The sequence below is a fragment of the Lagenorhynchus albirostris genome, chromosome 9, assembly GCF_949774975.1.
Source record: "Lagenorhynchus albirostris chromosome 9, mLagAlb1.1, whole genome shotgun sequence".
In the NCBI taxonomy this organism is placed as follows: domain Eukaryota; kingdom Metazoa; phylum Chordata; class Mammalia; order Artiodactyla; family Delphinidae; genus Lagenorhynchus; species Lagenorhynchus albirostris.
In genome coordinates this window covers 90,568,097-90,584,153 of record NC_083103.1, presented here as the reverse complement: position 1 = coordinate 90,584,153, position 16,057 = coordinate 90,568,097, and the positions used below count along the sequence as shown (strand labels likewise).

General features: G+C 49.0%; 1 protein-coding gene and 1 long non-coding RNA gene across 2 annotated transcripts in view; both read right to left on the bottom strand.

Annotated features, from left to right (window-relative positions):
* Positions 1–16,057, bottom strand: part of ZBTB16 (zinc finger and BTB domain containing 16) — a 189,417-nt gene that overhangs the window by 109,395 nt on the left and 63,965 nt on the right. The gene's annotated exons all lie outside the window — the stretch shown is intronic.
* LOC132526317 (uncharacterized) lies at positions 8,576–11,998 on the bottom strand. Its single transcript, XR_009542522.1, has 3 exons — positions 9,743–11,998; positions 9,314–9,458; positions 8,576–8,865 (listed from the first exon to the last, which is right to left on the bottom strand). It is a non-coding gene; the product is annotated as an uncharacterized LOC132526317 (long non-coding RNA).

Genomic DNA, 16,057 nt, shown 5'->3' with positions numbered 1-16,057 from the left:
GGGGTGCATACAACGTATCGTGCAGAGCCTGGTACCCAACTCTTCTTAACCCTCATCAGGCAGTCGAGAGGTCACGTGGCCCACGGGAGCCTGACAGCCCACGGAAGGAAGGTGGAAGCAAGCCTGTGCTCGCCGGGGTGGCAGAGAAGCGACGCCGACGCGAGCTGGTGGCCTTATTTCCCCATAAGCAAAACTGTACCCGCCTCCCTCCCGGTCCCACTCGCTAACTCCTCCCCGACATTGCCGCCTTTAAGCCCACACATAAAAATGTCCCTTTACTACTTTTATTTAATGAGCTTTCATTTTCCTCCCCTTCCTTGTAAATGAGAAAGTCCACCTCCTAATGGGGATGGGGGAGAGGAAGCAAAGTGGAATCTTTTAAAAAATGGGCCATAACTTCATGAAAACCATTCTCCTCGACAACATCCCTGACCCACCCCCGCCCCTCTACAAGCCCCCGCACCCGGCCATCCTCCCAGCATCCTCCCTTCTCACCATTCAAAACAAGATGCATGGATTTTGGACATTTGATTGCTTTTAAGAATATATATTTTCCCTCAAATAGACTGAATACAATGGTTAGGAAATGTGACAGAGAACTATTCTGAGCCATTTATTGCCTTAATACCCACCTTTGTCCAACAGGCAGTTTTGACAACAGCGATAAATTCCAAATTTATGTCAACAGAGCATATGTTGAACACCTCATTTCTGAGCTAAAGCGGCATGCTGTCCTATAAATCACCGTTCTGTTTGAAATGAAAGTAGATTACAGGCCTGTGTTATTGAGCAGTTAGAGCTATAGTCATATAAATCAGAACTTTTAACTCTAGGCAATCCGTTGCGCAATTAACTAAAGGGTACTTTGTCATTTCAAGGCTCCTGCACAGACTTGGCAGGGCTCAGAGCTACTGGGGAAAGGGGTGGGAAGGAAAAAAAGGTTTTAGGCTACAGGAAGGTTCTCGACTGCAGTGTCCATCACACCCCACCATGCCCTCCCCCTCCCCCACACACCTCCCCCCGCCACCACCACCACCACAACCTGTCGAGGCTGCACGCTAGGAAAGACAGCCTCGTAATCAGTACCTGCCACGCAGACAGCATCACACCGAGTGCTTCCCACCAAGTCACCTCTGGAAACCCAACTGCCTTCTCATCCATGAATCAAGCATTTTCTGAGCACACGCCACGTACATAACCTTATCTTAGGTGCTGAGATGATACCTGAGACCCCAGAGATGATACTGTGGTGCAAACAACAGTATTAAGATGAGGCTGATAATGAAGAAGAATTAGAAGAATGGTGTACAAGACATATTTGCACACTTACTATGTTCCCGGCATCTGTGCATTTTCATGCACTGTCTCATCCAATTCTCAGAACAGCTCTACTGGGCAGGTATCATTTTTATTTCTGTTTTGCCAGGAGGAAACTGAGGCATAAGGAAGTAAACAACTTGTCTGAGGTCATCAAGTTGGTAAGTGGCAGAGCCTGATACATTTCAAGTTGGCAGAGCAAACAGTTTAAAAACTCAGGGACTTCCCGGGTGGTGCAGTGGTTAAGAATCCGCCTGCCAATCCAGGGGACATGGGTTCGAGCCCTGGTCGGGGAAGATCCCACATGTCGCGGAGCAACTAAGCCCATGTGCCACAACTAGTGAACCTGCGCTCTAGAGGCCGCGAGCCACAACTACTGAAGCCCGCGTGCCTAGAGCCCGTGCTCTGAAACAAAGAGAAGCCACCGCAATGAGAAGCCTGTGTACTGCAACCAATAGTAGCCCCTGCTCGCCGCAACCAGAGAAAGCACGCGTGCAGCAATGAAGACCCAATGCAGCCATAAATAAAATAAATTCAAAAGAGAAAAAGAAACAAAAACAAAACTCAGACTCTGTCACCAGCCCTCATCGTAAATTCCAGGTCCACGGCTTACTAGCTTTAAGATGCTGGGATTCTCTAAGTCTCGGTTATCTCAGCCTTGGATATCATGACCCCAGAGGATAGAAAAATGAGATTGTGCATGTAAAAGACTCAGCACAGTGTTGAGAATATAATGTGTTAAGTAAGTGTTAGCTAGTATAAGGCTGAAGAAGAAGGAAGATAGACCCTGGTCCTCTGGTTGGTTCATCACAAAGCTGGTGAGAAAGAGACAGAGAAAGAATCCCAAAAGCAAGACGTGGTTATGTGCCAAAATGCCAACAACTAATCCATGTTGCAGGTGTGCAGAAGAGGAGCAGCTAAGAGGTGGGTGGTGTGGCGAGAGATGGCTTGAGGGCGTGGTGAGATAGAGCTGGTCCTTTCAGGCCCTTTGTAAGCTCTGAAGCTCTACCTACCCACGTTGGGGAATATTAAGAATGGAAAGGCCTCAGATAAGGGAGAAAGTTCCATGTGATGGTGGCATCACATGAGCCAAACCTTGCCAAGTCAATGCTGGACCAGCCTCTGGGAGTCTGGCTGGCCTACCCGGAGGAGTCAGGTGAAGAAGTGGGTTGCAGAGGTCGTAGTGAGGGCTGGATTGTGTGGAGTCCTATGAAAGAGGCTGACTTTGATCTCAGCACTGTAGTCATTGACCAGCCACTCAAACCCTCCCTGAAACAAACAACGGAGCTGGCTAGGAGTGGAAGGCTAGGAGTGGAAGGCTCGGTGTGGGCAGGGACCATGGAAGGAGAGGGACAGAAAGAAGTGCCCCAATTCTGCATTGAGAATGAGGACATTTCCAAAGACCATTCAATGTGCATCCAATCAAACAGACCGTCATCTACTGATGAGAGCGCAAATGGCAACAAGAACATGCAATGGAGGAGTTACACTGTGTCACTTCTTTCTCTCAGTCATCTTGAGCTGGTTACCAACTCAGTATGGTGGGGGGCCAAAATATCCAAGTCCCCTTTCTCTCTCACCAGCCCAGACAGGTTGAGAATCAATCAGGTCTTGGCACAGTGAAAGATACAACAAAAGCACAGGACACCGCCTACCTCCCTAAAGCTTGCCGTCTAGTTGAAGAGAGAAGACAATACACAGAATAATATAAACCAGTTCTTATTCCCATGCTTAGATGTCAGGTCCTGACTGAAATCACCACACCCAGAGTCAGTGGGAATCAAAAACTCAAGGGCCCCCTGAGCAGTGGGCTCCAGGCTGCGCCCAGAAGGTAACAAGGGTGTAGCAGGCAGAGAAGAGGAGAGGCATTTCAGATGAGGGCAAAGCAGACACAGGAATCACATCATTCCTGAGCGAAGGGCAGCCAACTGGGAGACAGGCGAGCGGGGGCTGAGTGAGTGCTGTGGAGTAGCACGGGAGAAGTTAGATAAGAAAGCTAATGGGGGACAAGGTGAGGCTGGAAAGCAGACACAGAGGGCGCCATTGCGGGCCCCTGATGGGGTAGGGGGGGAACTCAGGATGACGGTGGTTCCACAGCAGAGGTCTGACATATCCTAGAAGCCCTCCTATCATGACACATGGCACTAAAGAACATCTGGCCTTGGAGACTGGCCAGACACTTGCTCTCCGACCTCCTGCACAGCCTCCCCTTCATGGACAAGTGGATCCTCACAGGAATATCTGGGCGACGGGACCTTCCTGCCACACACTCTGTTTTGGTCACTTGCCAGGGTGCTCTGTCTTGCTCCCGAGCTGGATGCCAGCAAGACAAGAAAACACTGGGCAGAAACCACACCCTCCCTAAGAATCACCTACTACACACACGTGCCCAAGCGGGCATGTCCCCACAACACGCCCCATCTCTCACCATGTGGCTCAGCAAGCTGCTGGTCTCGGAGAAAAAAGGTAAAAAAAGAAAAGAAAACCTCTTGGAGATATTTGTTTAATATCTGAGAAGTGGTGGAGCAGAGGAAGTAGGCAAGTTTCATTTAGAAAATCATTAAGGAACTATTATAGTAAAATGAGGCTTCCAGTTTCCAAATAAAGCTGAAACAATCACACTGAACACGCTGGCAGAGCTGGCAAATGAAGGAGTTTGGGGAGGAACAGGAAGGAAGGAAGGACGGTAAAAATAATAACTGGAGATTCCAGGGAATTACAGGCAGCCCCCCTTTCCCTTTCAGGACAGAGAATCAGCTTGACCCATGAGCTGGGAAATCCACGAATCAACAGGGACAGCCTGGAGAAGGGTCTCTGTCAGGTTTCAGAAGTGTGGTTGCAGGGACCCCTCTGTTCTAAGGCTGCCATTCACGTCCCATGATTTTCATCTTATAAATCCGCACCAAAGCACCTCTGGAGGAGGAAGAGGCTAGCATCAGCCTCTTTCTGAGACAGAAAGCTAGCTGGGGGACAGGTGATGAGTGAGACCATGGGAATATGAGTAAGTAGCTCCCCTAAGAGGAAGGGAACAGGGAGCAGTAGTCCCATTCACTCAAGTTGAGATAGTTATTGCTTACTAAATGCAAAGCATGCTGTTAGCCCCTGTGGAAAGGTTCAAAGAAATGTAGTACATAGGCTGTACCTTCAAGGACCTTAAAACTTAGTAGAGAACACAAGACATAAACATGTAAAAAGCTAACAACACAGGGGAGACGCAAGGCTGAAGGCTAGATGAAGGGTGCTACAAGTTTTGCATATAGGCTCCAAAGAACAAAGCTGAAGAGAGCACCCTCTCTAAGGTTTATTGCTATCCGGAAATACCGCACCCATCTCTAAACCTCCAGGCATCCCTCCCTTGGCTCTTACATCCTCTCCTGGCTCCAAATTCTGTGGTGTGTCAAGCTGGGGATACTAACCCTACCCACTCTTCAGTCACATGGGCTGTTATGCTCTGAAAGGGCAGCTCCCAGGGTTAAACCCCATCCTGACCCTAAGAATTGCCTCCTCCTCTCCCTGCTACCTGCTTTTCTTTCCAGCTTGGGAACAGAGGACTCGTAGGTAGGACTGTCAACCGCTCCTGGGCACCCTTTCATCCTGGTTCCTGACAGGCTCCTCCCAAGGGCCCCACAAGCCACTCCTCACTTGCTGCCTTCTGTGTGAGCCAACCAGGAGAGCAGGGCTCACCTGAGCTGTCCCCTGTGCACCACTCATGTGCAAAGCACGGGGCTCACCACACTCATCACCAGAAGGGGGTGATGCGCTCAAAACAGCCCGGTGGGGTCTTCCCCCAGCTCTGCACCATTCACTGGGGGGAGGAGGAAGACTCCATCAGGGTCTCAGAAAGCCCCCTACCATCGATGGAGTCCTTCTCCATTGCCATTGCTTCATTTTCTTCTCCATGGAACCCATCTTCATTCTCTCTGCCCAGAGAGAAGGACATGGTCAACCTTAATGAAATAAACCATAACAGAGTGGGCAAGGAACTTCAGCTCCCTTCCAGAAGACACAATCTAATTCACGCCCTAATCGTCTTGCTGGAAGCCTCCAGGCCTGTCACTGCAAACAGGCTGGAAGGATTTGGAGGTGCTTGGAAATCCTCGGATCTGGTCAAATAAATACTTAATTGCCATCTGAACATCCACATCAGGTCACTTTCCTATACCCAGCCAAGTTCCTTCTCCAGTGAGGCTGAGAGATGGAAAGGACCACAGGAAGCCTTTTCATCTTTCTTGTTTACCCTCTACTCCCTTTCTTTCCCAAGACACTTGCATCTTAGAGAGGATGGGAGAGCTGGGGAGTGGGGGAGCCGTGTGAGTGGGGAGCATTGACTTCTTTAGCTGGCTGTCGGCTATGACCTTAACCATGACAATGAGGTTTAGTTCCTCTTTTGGTAGAGAGATGAGAGTAGCAGACTTCAAATGGGAGATAATGGTTGATCTGAACAATGTAACCCCCAAAGGTCACCCCTGCCTGCAGGAAATAAGAGAAGACACAGATGCAGTTTCCGTAATAGTTTAACCTTCTAAGAATCAGAGGACTTAGAGAGCCTGGGAGGTCCTTGGGCCTTCTCTGTATCCAGGAATAAAGGTACTCAAGCATTACAGACAAAAAACCTAGAATATTTTTAAAGACTTCCAGAAAAGAAATGTCACAAAGAACGTGGGACAATTGTGGAGATCTGGGAGGCAGAAGAATAGGATAATAAGAGAAAGTACAGACACGTTACCCAGCGAAAAGAGCTAAGTCATAAACTCAAACTTATTCTCAGGTCCCACGATAGAGGGTAAAACCTCCCAAACCAAACGCTTTGGCAGGCAATATTCTATCTGATGAGTTTCACTCGTCTCTTGGGGGCAACACTGGAAAACTGATCTCTGTCACCACCACAATTCACCCACAGCCCCCAAACTGGCAATACTAGCAGAGCTAGTAAGGGGAAACGCTCTCAGACGGTCACAAACTTGCAAGCTCTTCCATGGACCATGTAAGCTCCCTAAGCCTCAGTTTCCCCGTCTGTAAAATAAGGATGTTCCTCCTGACTCTGACAGCCTATGGACAGATCTGTGATCAATGAACTCACAGCCCTCTCCTTTATGGGGACAAGACCTCATTTCCACAGCTATTCTTGGGTGGCCCTACACAGAGCACCTTACCCTCCAAACAGCGGTAAAGAACCTTCATAAAATGCCAAGACTTGAAAACTAATGCTATTTTTAGTCCTTCCTGGGAGAACTTACTTATTTTAAAAACTTCACCCAGGTTTTCACACAAGGAAGACAAGTTAAAAGAAGAACCTGAGCAGAGGAAGGTGGAGAATGACATTGGAACCCAGACACCACATTGGCCAGGGTCCAAGCCTGTCCCTCAAGGCAGAAAGACTTCAACCGAATTCCACGCAACCCTCTTCCATCTTTAGCCGGAGTCGCTCTTTGAGAATCTGTACCCACAAAGTGAATTCACAGCACTGCAGGGAAGAGAGGAGCCATCCCACAGAAGGAAGTGAGGTACAGGGAAGGGCAGGGTTGTTTTGCTTTGAGCTGCACAAGAAGCTGGGAGGGATAAGGGTCAGTCCTGCTTGGCTTTCTGGGGAGGGATGAAAAAAAATCACTTCGTGTTGCAGGACCTCCTGAGAACAGTAAAACGAAGAGCACTGGTCCCCTTTCCCCTGAGGACCAGCCATTCCAATTTCTTCCACCTCACTGTATTAGTTTCCTTTTGCTGCTATAACAAATTACCACCAAGTTAGCAGCTTAAAACAAAACATATATATTATCTCACAGTTCTGTAGGCAGGAAGTTCAAAGTGGGTCTCATTGGGCTAAAATCAAGGTGTGGGTAGGCCCGTGTTCCTTCTGGAGGGTCTAGGGAAGAATCTGTGTCCTCACCTTTTTCAGCGTCTAGAGGCTGCCCTCATTCCTTGGCCCGTGGTCCCTTCCTCCATCTTCAAAGCCAGCGACACCAGGCAGAGTTTCTCCCAGGCAGCTGTCTCTCTGGTTCTCTGCTTCCACCCTCATGTCTCCTTTTCTGACTCTGACACTAACTCTTCTGTCTCCCTTTTCCACATCTAAAGAACGTTGTGATTACACTGGACCCACCTGGATCATCCCAGATGCTCCTCTGTCTCAAAGTCAGTTGATTAACAATCTTAATTCCCTTCTGCCAGTAACATCTTCACAGTTTCCAGGGATTAGGACATGGACATCTTGGGGGGTGTGGAAGCACTATTCTGCCTACCACATTCATTAACCATACACCTTTATTTTTGATTTTTAAAGATTTTTTGATCTGGACCATTTTTAAAGTCTTTACTGAATTTCTTACAATATCGTTTCTGTTTCATGTTTTGGTTTTTTGGCCCCGAAGCATGTGGGATCTTAGCTCCCCAACCGGGAATCAAATCTGCACCCCCTGCATTGCAAGGCAAAGTCTTAACCACTGGACTGCCACGGAAGTCCCAACCGTACATTCTGAGGAGAGAGTTTTTCTGTCCTAACCTTCTGCTGGTGCCCACACTTTCCATCACGGCAGCCCATAAGGCTTTGCTAAGGAGAAAGAGTGCCTCATGTCACCTTCTTGATACCCAGGACACAGTGCCCTGTGAATTCCTGGAGCACTGGAATGTAGAGCTGCTCTAACATATGTCTGCCTCTGTGCATGCACGTGTGTGTGTACATACATGTGTGTGCGTGGTGTGTGGCCTTAACCCCTGAGAGACGGGATCACGCCACGCACATCTTTGAGTCTTCCATGGTATCTGGCACATCTCTAGATATGGAATGAGACGCTCAATACTGGTGTGTTATCTGATCCCTGGACCAATGATCCCATCTATGGATTACCCAGATCCCAGAACCAGGGAATTGCTGAACTTTAGCTTTGGAATTAACCTGAAAGGTATTCATTTAAAAGCACAAGGCAGTGTCTATTATACAACAGACGCTTAGTAAAAGTTTTCCCTCTTTATTCTCTCTCTGGTTACATTTCTTTTATCCATCTTCATCATTTATTTCACAGGGGGGGAGGGCTAGTTAAAATATGAGGAAAGACCAATAATGATGCTTTTAGAACATTTGAGGATTTCAGTTCTTCTAGCCTCGCCTATATCCACCCCTCCCATCAAACTGGTGAACCCTAAATGCTGACTTGTGTTAAATGTCCTCACTGTGTAGCTGATCCCAGGTAGAAAATGCTGTGCTCAGTTTCTCCAGAGAGCCATCTGCTGATCCCACTCCAAACTACTAAAAATAAGAAATAACCCATTTTTTTAAAAATTTATTTATTTTATTTGTTTATTTTTGGCTGTGTTAGGTCTTCATTGCTGTGTGTGGGCTTTCTCTAGTTGCGGTGAGCGGGGGCTACTCTTCGTTGCGGTGCGTAGACTTCTCATTGCGGTGGCTTCTCTTGTTGTGGAGCACGGGCTATAGGTGCACGGGCTTCAGTAGTTGTGGCTCGCAGGCTCTAGAGCGCAGGCTCAGTAGTTGTGGCACATGGGTTTAGTTGCTCCGCGGCATGTGGCATCTTCCCGGACCAGGGCTCCAACCCGTGTCCCCTGCATTGGCAGGCGGATTCTTAACCACCGCGCCACCAGGGAAGCCCAAAATAACCCTTTCTTCACCTTCACAACTGAAGACACAGCTGAGCTTGTGAGCCTACAAGCCCAGAAGCCCTCTACTCCCTGCCCACCCTGTGCCACCAAGGTCTAAAGACCAAAAAAGAGGAAAGATGAAGGGGAAAAAGAGGACAGAGGAAAACCCAGTACAAAGCTGTACTGAGGAAATACAGCTCTATTTGGCGGTAACACAATCAGAGTTGGGAGAACAAACCAAAGTCGCCGGAGGTTTGCAAATCACTCTCGCCCTGGACCTACTTTGGCGCCAAGACAAACACCAGGCACGGAGCAGAAGGCAGATACGGTGAAACGTCGCATGCCCGGGGCCCCATTAAATGAAGCGTGGGGTCCCCATGCAGATTATGGGAAGCATTTTTCACAGACCCACCCTTGCTACGAAAAAACTGTCCTGAGCCAGTGGTGATGCCCAGCCAGCTCTGCTCCTGTGTCTCAGAAGCTGCACTTGAGCCCGCCATGCTCTTCACGCTGGGGTGCCCTGGGCACGGGCAAAAGACCCAGGCTGTTGTGACCACCTGGAGGGGTGGGATAGGGAGGGTGGGAGGGAGGGAGACGCAAGAGGGAAGAGATATGGGAACATATGTATAACTGATTCACTTTGTTATAAAGCAGAAACTAACACACCATTGTAAAGCAATTATACTCCAATAAAGATGTAAAAAAAATAATAATAATAAAAGGAAAACTAAGCCACACACACACACAAAAAGACCCAGGCTGCTTTGCCCACACCCACGGGAGACCTAAGCACTTTTCCAGCCTGTGAGGGCCTCTGGGGAGGGCCCCGTGAGCTATCTACCTGAGGCACTGTCACCTGGCCACAAAGCTGGTCTGCAATGCCGCTGTAGTCATGACACGTGTCTGAGGACCATCAGGTCAACCAGCTGATCACCTCTGCCAGGATGGCCTCAGGCTGCCAGAGGAGCAACCTCCATGGACGCTGACCTGCCAGGAGACCCCTTTCTTCTACTTAAAGGCCTGGGCCTAGCAAGCCAGGGCCAAGACCACCCAAGCCCCATTTTCCAGCCTTACACGTGGGGTCACTGAAGGGCCCGCAGTAAGAGGGCCTGAGAGGGAAATCTCACCAGCCTGACGGCTGCCCATGGCAAGGCCTCCAGCCCCAAGCTCAGGCCTTGAAAGGGAAGAGCTCTTGGGTTCTGCTGGACTTCAAACTCACCGATTCCTTTTTGAATTCCAAGATGAGGGTAGACTTTGGAGAGGCTGGTCCCATCCTCTGGTGGCTACGGGGCACTCGGCAGCATGGAAGGAAATGCAGATGGAGGCCTTCAAGTTGACAGCCCAGGGGGCAACCCGCCAGCACACCTCCCCCAGGGCCGACCAGAGCCGCAAAGCGCCAGCAGGGGTGGGGCGGAGCTGGTGAGTGGCCGGCTCCTCTGGTTTAGGGCGTTCATTAGGATCGGAAAGCGCACCCCACACAGCGCGTGAATCGACCCATTCACCAGGAGAACACGGAAACCTCAGCAAGGCAGAGCGGCGATGGATTTTGGGAAGAAAGGAGCAGAGAGATGGACAGGCAACGCTTTTGATTTTGGAGAGATCTGGAAGGTTACCAGCCCTGTGAGTAGCTGCACTATAAAAAGAGTCAGACACTAAGTATTTCCTTTCCCATAAAATATTCATTGCCACATGGAAGAGCCAAGAAGCCGAAACCTCAAGCATGTCTAACTTTGTGCTGCAGTAATAACAGAGTTTTATAGGAACCTTCTGATTGTATTTATACCAGGCTATAAATACAATTCCATCTGAGAGGGAGGAAGGGAGACACATCTAGCCCCCCTCGGAGGCTACACTGGAACGAGAAAGACCCCAGGTACACCCATGACTCTATTTAGCATCTCAGCTAGAAAACGGCAGATGGAGAGATCTGTGGTACCCGACCTCCTTAGGAGTACGTGCAGAGAAGCCCGGACTCCTCTCACAAACGACGCTCAGGATGTACTCAAAACCCGGTTTACAAATGGCATTGCTCTTGCTTAACGATGGAGCAATGTCCCAAGTGCCTGATGTTTACTCAGCTATTTGCAATTTACAGAGTGCTTTCCCATCCTTCGATTCCCCAAATAAGTCTGCACAGGGCAGGATGGGTGCTGCTGTCCTCATGAGCCTCAGGAAGGTTAAGCAACTTGTCCAAGGTCACACAGCCAGAACGCAGCATTACCAGGCCAAGATGCTTGGACACCTAGCTCTACCTCCAGACCTCTTTCCCTGCAGCCGCCCCGTCTGATGAACACTGTAAGGCAAATCTCTAAAATTCCACTTGAGAGATGACCCCATGCTTCAGCTGCATGACTCCACCCCCTGTGTCTTGCAGGGACACCTTTTTCCTTTTTAGTTTATATGAAATAATGAACCCCTGACAGAGGTCACCATGGATTGGTAATTTGCACATTAAACCAAGCATTGAACATCTTTTCTTCAACCACTCACACGCATTCACCAGACACACAGACTTCATTTAACTAGACTCTTACAGCGTTCTAGACAGAAAGGGTATGGGTTAATAAAATGACACGTAATAGTTCCAGAACATTTGACACCGAAGTTTCATTTGAGGTTAAGTTCACAGTAAAAGCTTTTCCTTTACTTTAATAAGAGAAGCCCTAAAGCTTTCCTAACTCCCCCAAACCAGTTAGATTTTGCTTAAAAGACTGTTTAGTATATGAATCCACTGACTTCCAATGATGTGTTCAAAGAGAGTCAAAGATGCAGAGTATGTAAGATCCCCACCCCATTTGCCCTTGGGTACACCCACCAAACCCAAACCAGACAGACACTGCAGAGGCTCACTCAGGGCCACTCAAAACCAATGAACATGTCTACGTACTCCGGAAGCACTTTTAAGTATGCCAATCCCAGATTGTCCCTGATCTGCAGTAAGTAGAATAAACTGTGTCTCACCAGAAAGTTCTGGTAAGTCTCTGGGAATTTAGTTTGGGTTGCAAAGACAAAGAGAAAAGGGTAAAAACTACAGCCCCCTCTGGGATTATTTATTCTGCTTAGTTTAATCTAAAGCTAGTGTGGCCCTAATGGTTTTTAATGGTCCTAAATGATTCGATGAATCTGGGCATTCACTGGCGGGCCATCTGGGGACAGGCCTGCCTATCTGCAAACTGGCAGGCTTCCCTATTTGTTCTGTGGAACAATAAATGTCAATGAATTAGAGGCTTCAATAATTCAGAACACTTCCAGCACCTGATTCTTTGGAAAAGCCAGACCCGTGAAAACAAAATATTTTGTGTGCAAGAATTAAGTAAAAATTTGGGGACAAAAATGTTTAAAAATATATCCTAAATTGGCGTTTCTCAATCTCAGCACTATTGACATTTTAGATCAAATAATTATTTGTAGTGGGGCGGGGCTGGGGAAGGGGATTGTCCTGATCGTGTAGGGAGCTTAGAAGTGTCTGTGGCTTCTACCTACTACATACCAGTAACAGCTTCCCCTAGTGTAACAACAAAAAATGTCCCCATACATTGCTGGATGTGTCCTGGGAGACAAAATTATCCCCAGTGAGAACCACCTTCTTGGGGTACACATTAATTCAAACCAGTTCTACACCTTCCATACGACACGTACAATCTTAAATGATAACCAAAGACTACCTAGCCTGCATATGCTGCAAGATCATGAAATGTCGAAGGATTCAATTACTTTACTACCTGGTACTTACAAAGGAAAATGTACTGCTCTGGTTTTGCAAAGCATTTCAGCAGAGCTTATAACCAAAAGGATTTTCTAGTTAAGCCTCAGTTAGCCAGAAAATGTAATGAATTGCCATAGCTTCATCCCCAAATACTCCAGTTAACTGCATTTTATTACATGAGCATACACATGCACACACAGTTATCACCTTAAGCTACGCTTATGTAGCCTCATAAAAAGATTCAACTATCAGCTCACTTCTTGGATAGAATAGAGGGCTGAACACATCTATTTTGTTTAGGAGCAGTTGGGAGAGGGAATTGGGAAGGCAATTGCAGAGGAGAGAAAATGAAGTTTTGATCACCTCGCTGGATACTGTCCTTTCCGTTGTCCAGAGCTCGCTAATAACAGCCACCGCAAGCCTGGAGACTGCCGTCTATCTGCATTCACACTCAGCCCAAACGCAAGGCTCACGCAGCTCTTTATGTGCACGTACGTGCGAGCACACACACTGATGCACGCCCATGCATTGATGCTGACACATATGAATTACACCTGGTCAAGCACAACCCCATAGCTCCCTTGGGCCACAGCATCAGTCCTGGATTCAAAAGTGCCACATCTCAACTAACCTGACACGTGAAAGTGGAAAGTGGCCAGGGGGAGGGTATAAAGATCACGTACAAATACATCTGCCCATCCATGACTCTCCACGCTGCTGGGCCCCCAGTAAGGCTAGACAGTTTCTCAGCTCTCTCCAATAACAAAGTAGCTGGGGTCATCCAGATGCACGCTCGCCCCAAAGACCCAGGCAGTCACTGGGATGGCATGGCCCTCCCTGGTGACAGGCCACGCCCTGGTGACATTTGCTTTTTCCTCCTACAAAGAGGGTGAGCTTACAGAGCCAAGAGGCCTCTCTCCCAAGCTAACAAGCAGAAACTTTTCCTAAGTGAGAGAAAAACAAAGCCTGCCCTTCCTTCGGCATCCTGCCTCTCTCTAGGACTCTCACTAAGACACACGATTTCCACACACACCCTGCTCGTCCAAGGAAATCAATATGAAAAGCAATTCATCCACTGATATATTTTATCAAGATACATGTGGCGATGCCACATTTCATTTACAGTGCAGCCCTCGGGAAAGCCAAGGTCACTGGCTACAAAGCGGGCTGCAGGAGGGAGGGAGGGGGAGAAGCCCGTATTCTGCACCAGCTGCAAATAGAAAAGTGAATGAAATAGGAACAGAGATAGAACAGGGAGCCTGGGGATGCAACAATTACTGTATGGAGGAGGCGCAGCGCTGGGCCAGCTTGTTTAAATTTGAAATAGTTGATAGATTTAGAATGCTAAGTATTTTTCTTCTGACGATGGCAAACGCAAATGGTTTCACTAGCGTGCCAGTCAGTAGAATATAAAATATTTGTGAGCAGAAAATCAAGAGGGAGGAAGAAAAAGCAGGTGGGGTGGGGCGGAGGGCAAGGGAGACCAGACAGAATCTGGCCAAGAGGGCCAAGACAAAGAATGAAAGGGAACAGGCAGGAGGGCCACGGGACACGTGCTGGGCGCGAGCGGATGGCAGGAAGCGAACGGGAATTTCAATAAGCCTCAGGGAGGAAAATTATGATATCTGCACGGCTGCAGAGGGGCATATTTTTAGTAAATTTGAAAGTGATTTGCCACACATGGCACCATCCCACTCGGAGGGCTCTCCACCGGCTCCGGTAGCTGCGCCGTGGATCAAATGTACTCGGTAATTGCAGAGTCACTGCTACCCTCTTACCTCTAAACAGAGCAGATTAAAATAGCATGAACAGCTATAATAACAGGTTTGGGCTTCAGCTTTTTACAGCCAGAAAAATGCTTATGGAAACAAGGATTTTGCTGACTCTTTTCAAAGCGAAGTAAAGAAGAGAGAAGTTAAGTGGTCCCAGAGCTGCAGAGTGAACCGTATGGGGCTTCAAACGGGTTTGGGGCTGCAGCGCCCCCCCTCCCATCCAGACCCCAGGCTAAAAGTCAAGGCTGCTGGACAGATTCTTGGCACCTGGATGCACCCTGGGTCCTGTCATCATGTCCCTCCCCTTGCTGCTCCAGGGCCCTGGTGGAGGGAGCCTGGGTAGGACAAATGGTACACAGGGGCAGATGACAGGTGGGTGCCCACTTCCGGGGAAGGCAAACTGCACCAACTCAGGCCCCTTCTAAGCCAGCCCAGGGTTCCAACAGCCAGACCCCAAGTCAGATGCTGGCTATCCTTGAGGACCTAAGCTTCAGGTTGCGAGCTCACGAGTGTCTTGGGAACACACCCTGCTGCTAACCCTCATTTCATGCTGACCGCGGACCAGGTGCTAAGAAGGGTTTCATGGCTTCACCTCACCAAATCCTCGTAACATCACATACCCTAGCAGCTCGTTGCTGTGTTCGCCTCCCGTTTTGTAGGCGAGAAAACTAAGGGTCAGATGTTTAAGTAACCTGTCTAAGACTCTACAGCTAAAAAAGCGTCGGGAGTCGAGATTCAAAGCCAGGACCGCCTGAGTCTGGGGGCTGAAATCTTCACCCTTCGCACTTCACCCATGTGAAATCTTCACCCTTCGCACTGCACCCATCCGCCTTCGCCAGAACCACGGCTCAGCCACCGCTCACGTGGCCTCTGCAGATGCAGCTGGGGGTCTGCCCAGTGGGCATCCAGGCTGCCCACTGATAAAGCAACAGCAGACTAAGTTGCTGACCGCCCTGCCTCGGCCTGGGATGAATCCCCCAAAGAGGTGCTTCTGGCTGTTACGGGGCAGGCACGAGGGCGAGCTCACGCTGCAGCTCCCAGGAGCATCGTGCCTCCAAATCACTGACACCTCGGGATCCTCAGCCTTCCTAAGGAAGCCATGCGGCTCTAGACATTTCTCACTCTTTGCTGTAGACATGGACACTGAACTAAAAAAGCAAGGTGCCAGACGGGGCAGGAACAAGGGGTCAGGAGATTAAGCTCCCAAAAAGGGAAAGAAATTGTCCAAAGTCCTATCAAAACTAAGCACTAAAGGCTTAGATCCAGGCAGGCCTGAGTCCCAGCCCTGCGTCCTTCCAGTCCGATCTTTATTAACTTGCCTCCCATCACTCGTGATACTGGCGGGAGGTAAGGAGAGCAAGGGAGGTCTTCCCACCCTCAGCACCCAGTCTTCAGCCGTCCAAGAGGAGACAGCACCGGGATTCTGCAACTCCATTCTAAGACACGTGCTCAGCTGCATTCTCCAGGGCACAAGATTAATCACATAACCCTTCCCAAACCCTGCTTCAGGACTGCAAGCGGGCACACTTGATGAGAGAGTCAGAGATCTGTGTGGTCATGGGCTGGCCACGTGGGTGGCAGCTTCAGGCTTCCGCAGAGACGGAACAGCCCCCTCCTTGAGCCCTTCTGGCTCCCCAGCAGCCCCAAAGAACCCCATTCTGATATCCCCCTTATAACC